Genomic DNA, 5,000 nt, shown 5'->3' with positions numbered 1-5,000 from the left:
AATCTGTGATCATTTTCTTCAGCCCCGTCTTCTGGAAGCCAGGTAAGGATTTTCCTATTCTTTGATACTCTTTATTCGATTTATTCTTTTCGTAAGAAAAATTAGCAGTAATCAGCAATTTCAAATTGGGGTTGCCTCTTTTACTGTTGTTAAGGATGGCTTGATGTCCGATTAGTGTGTATTGGAATTGGCTCACCAAAAGTAATGTATGCTTATCTCTATAATGGTATTTTGATGGTGTCGGCCATCTTTAATCAGAGCGAAGAGCGCCGGATATTTAGTTGAGAGAACAATCAATTCAGCGACTACACATTTCCAAATGTAAATTTAATGAAAATGTCTTCATTTGGCGGGTTAAACTACATAACAAAGGTTACAGAAATGAAGCATACAAATCATGAAAAAAATCACAGATTATTCACAATTGTCATAAAAACAGATAAAACATTGGATATCTATATGTTTTTAATTACTAAGTTATGCTAAAACCTTATTCTACTAAAGTAACCATTCTTAAAACATTTTGTGTTGATCTGTTGTAATTGACTTGCCTCTGAGCTTAACTTCTGGGATGACTCTTTGGCTTTCGGCAATAGGGCATATAATGGGTGGTCACACTTCGCTTTAAAAACATTAAATGGTGTATAACTCTACCGTGCTGGCTCCATAGAATGGAAGTGCTTACGTGATCTTTGGCTGAACAGTGCGTAGCCTTAACAAGATGGTCTAACTCTACCTGCTTGTACCCATCTTTTCTTAGTGATCTTAAGATGTACAAACACTTATTTGCTTCCCGGAGTTTCCCCTTAACTTGAGATCGATTAAAACTTACAGCCGTTTTGTAATGTGACACCTAAAAATAGTACGTTTGTCATTCTGTTCTATGCCACGTAGCGGGGTAAAGTTAGGCGCGACACCTTTTCAAAGCCATACATACATACTCCCGCCATTAACCTCCTTCCACTTAAAAGATGCATTAAGTTCCTTAAGAGATTTTCTGCGCTTTTCTTACGCACCTTCACAAGAATAAAAGTGTTCGTCGGTGTACTTAGTAAGGTCGCTATCCTAGCAGCCGAATGAGTGACGTCAAGATCTTTTAAGAACAGGTTAAACAAATACGGACCACTGACAATTCCCTGAGTAGTACCATGGTTGACATCCTTCCAATCACAAACATTATTACGACAGACGACTCTTTGTTCTCTGTCTGACAAGAAGCTAAAGTACCAGTTGACAATGTATGAGTTTCAAGGACCCTGTTTTATTTTCTCTATAAATAAGTTGTGCCTAACTCTATCAAAAGCTTTTAAAAAATCCATCGTAAATATCCTGACTGCTCGGCTAAACCTTGGCGAAACTAATACTGCATTTTACTGAAGAAGCGCGTTTGTAGAACTGCCTCCTGTTCTGTACGCAAACTGGTTCACGTAACTTTCCACTCCATATTTACCAAAGGTGTTGTATTTAAATGGTCTGGATACTTGCTCAAACGTTCTGGTAATTACCGGTATAACGCAGCTGATTCCCCTAAAGTCCTGCGGTTGTTCCGGAATGTCTTCTTTGGGAAGCGCGTAGACATTAGCTTGCTTCCATGCACTAGGCCACCTTTGAGTAGACAAGGATTAGGTTCCAATATAGTTCATTGATACGATTCTTGCTTGACAACTGTGGCGACAACTAACCTCCCTGCTACCTCCAGCGCCCGGAACAGGTCAACTCTAATGCCAAAGTGTCGTGAATTTAAATTGACTAGTTTGAATATTGCAAGTCTTTTGAAACATATTGATGAACTTCGTATTCTTCTAAATGATCAAAACATTGACATTCTAGCCATAAATGAGACCAGGCTAAATGAAAGTACTTTCGATCAGGAGGTTAAAGTCCAGGGTTATGATATAATTCGCCGTGACAGGTCCACAAATGTCAGGTTTCGTGGTGGCGTACGTTTTTACATTCGTTCAAACAAGCTATTCTGTCCGCTCAGATTTGGACAGTCAGCTCCTGGCAATGGTGTCAATTGAAATTCGTAAACACAGCTCTAAACCCTTTGTTATTGCTTCATGGTATAGACCCCCAAATTCACCCCATGAATTTTTTACGCACGTTAACACATTATTAGGCAAATTAGATTCTGAAAACGTGGAACATTTTCTCATGGGGGATCTAAATTGTGACTTGCAATCCAAAGACAATGTTAATGTGAAAGCTCTTCTAAACATAACAGACATTTATGGATTGGAACAACTCATTTAATGAACCAACTCGAATTACACCTACTTCAAGTACTTCAATTGATCTGATTTTTACAAATCGGCCAGAGAATGTGTATTGTTCGGGGGTGTCTCATGTCGCCATAATTGACCACAGTTTAGTTTATGCATATCGAAAAATTTCAATTCCCACTTTCTCCAAAGGAGTTAACTTGATAACATAAAGACAGTTTAAACATTTTAAAGGCGTAAATTTTTATGCGGATATTTTAGCCCAACCTTGGGATGATATAAAGCAATTGTATGATCCAAATGATATGTGGAAGAGGTGGAAAGAATTATACTTGAATGTGTGTGAAAAGCACGCACCGATGAAGACCAAACGGACACGAGATTCTAAATCCCCATGGATAACCGCTATTCTGAAAAAGAGGAAGAATTTCAGAGACCGCCTCAAAAGAAAGGCTATTAAGACAAAAGATCCATTTATTTGGAACCAATTTCGAGTGGTTAAAAATCAAGTGAACAGGGAAATTAATAGCGCGAAAAAAGCTTATTATGAAATGTCTTCAACAATTGTTGGGGGGATCAAAGGAAAACTTGGAAAACAATCAATGAACTGACCTCGCGTAAGTTCAACAAAACGCTTATTAATGAGATGGAATATAATGGGTGAATTCTGGAGATCAAACAGATATAGCAGAAATGCTAAACTCCTTTTTCACAGAAATTGGGCCAAGCCTTAGTTGAGACGTGACAGAAGTTGATAAATCCTTCGAAGAAATTCTTACTAAAATGGATATAAACTTTTTTTTTGAGAAAAAAAACAACACCACACACGTTTCTGCAGCAATATCAAAGCCTTGCACGTCAAAGGCAACTGGACTAGAGAACATTTCAACAAAACTTCTAAGGGAATGTCCTGATGTAATAGCGGAATCTCTTACTTATATATTCAATCAATCCCTAATGACTAGCATCTTTCCCGATGAGTGGAAATCTGCCAGAATCACTCCATTGTATAAAAATTCTGGGAAGCGCTCTGATCCGACGAATTATTGACCAATCAGTAATTCCAGTTGTGGCCAAAGTCTTTGAACGGATAATTTACGATCAGCTTTATCATTATTTAACTAAAAACAACTTTCTCTCGTGCCGTCAATCTGGATTTCGGTCTTTGCACTCCACGCTCACAGCACTTATCGAAGCTACAGATAGCTGGGCAATAGATATAGACCGTGGTCTTATTAATGCCGTAGACTTTTCAGACCTCAAAAAGGCATTTGATATAGTAGATCACGATATTTTGTTACGAAAATTGCAATACTACGGGATTTGTTGGACCAGCCATCAATGGTTTGCTTCTTATTTAGATAATCGAACACAGATTTGTCATCTAAATTCTTGAAAGTCAATTCCGAAATGTCTAAAGATGTGGTGTTCCCCAGGGAACAATTTTGGGACCTCTTCTGTTTTTGATATATATTAACGACTTACCACAACCACATTGTCTGAGATATTCGGAACCCAGAATGTACGCAGATGATACCAGCCTGACGCTTGCTAGTACTGATATTAAGCATATAAATTATTGCCTTAATCACGACCTGAGTAATGTGTACGAATGGCTCTCTGCTAACAAGCTTACCTTAAATATGACAAAAACTGAGTTTATGCTGATTGCATCAAGGCAGAAGTTATCACAATTTACGGAAAGTCCCTCTCTTACTGCAAGTGAAAACGCAATAGAACAAGTAACCTCCGCTAAATCCCTTGGAGTTTATGTCGATCAAAATATAAACTGGGAGTGTCATATTGAAAACATCTCTAAGAAGACAGTTTGAGGCATTGGTGCAATTAAACGAATTCGACATCTCACTCCATTTAATGTTCTAATTAAAGTTTATAATAGCCTTATTCAACCACAGGTAACCAAGGCTCACTGTGTGCGTCACGTAGGTATTAAAATATAGAGAACATATGAGGCGAAGTTTAGGTCTGAAAATTTGCTAGAAAATGGTAATAAAAATCGATAAAACTTATCATGTGGTGAGCTGTTGTTGTCTTTAATACGTACACGAAGTTTCGGGGAAAATGGTCCCCGTTCACCTTCCTTCATAATATAGTGACAAGGTAGGAGACGAAGCCAGCGTCGGGACTCCGATCGACCCAAAACAAGCACGATTTTTTCCGCGAAAATCAAATCCAGTCGCTAAATAAACACGCCAGGTTCGTGGAATAGGAATTTCTCTAAACCATGAATCCACTGAAGCATCTCCAGGTAGCAACGCGGAGCCACCAGACTCCGTAAAACTTGTAAGTTAACCTGCTAAAATGGCGGCCAGAAAGCGTGGTACTCACGAAGTGCCCAATTCAAAATGGCACTGAACTCTGGACGCCTGGTGACGAGTATAATAAGTTTTGGAGGGAGGGGAGTCCCATACAAAACTCACTGAGCAATTTGGGACTCCCCTCCCTCGAGGGAGACTTATTATACTCGTCACCAGGCATCCAGAGTTCAGTGCCATTTTGAATTGGGCACTTCGTGAGAACCACGCTTTCTGGCCGCCATTTTAGCAGGTTAACTTACAAGTTTTACGGAGTCTGGTGGCTCCGCGTTGCTACCTGGAGATGCTTCAGTGGATTCATGGTTTAGAGAAATTCCTATTCCACGAACCTGGCGTGTTTATTTAGCGACTGGATTTGATTTTCGCGGAAAAAATCGTGCTTGTTTTGGGTCGATCGGAGTCCCGACGCTGGCTTCCGTCTCCTACCTTGTCACTATATTAT

The 5,000-nt window shown here is 39.3% G+C and overlaps 1 protein-coding gene across 1 annotated transcript in view; it reads left to right on the top strand.

The window, feature by feature from the left end:
* The first annotated feature begins 18 nt into the window (after positions 1-18).
* The window catches only part of LOC138051686 (matrilin-3-like), a 31,822-nt gene continuing 26,840 nt past the window's right edge, over positions 19-5,000 (top strand). Inside the window, exon 1 of the mRNA XM_068897947.1 lies at positions 19-42. The gene's annotated coding sequence lies outside the window, so the exon portion shown is untranslated. The remainder of the gene's footprint in view (positions 43-5,000) is intronic.

Source organism: Montipora capricornis, chromosome 6 (genome assembly GCF_036669925.1).
Source record: "Montipora capricornis isolate CH-2021 chromosome 6, ASM3666992v2, whole genome shotgun sequence".
Classification (NCBI taxonomy): Eukaryota; Metazoa; Cnidaria; class Anthozoa; order Scleractinia; family Acroporidae; genus Montipora; species Montipora capricornis.
Note: the sequence above shows the minus strand (reverse complement) of the source record. Positions and strands in the feature narration are given on the sequence as shown.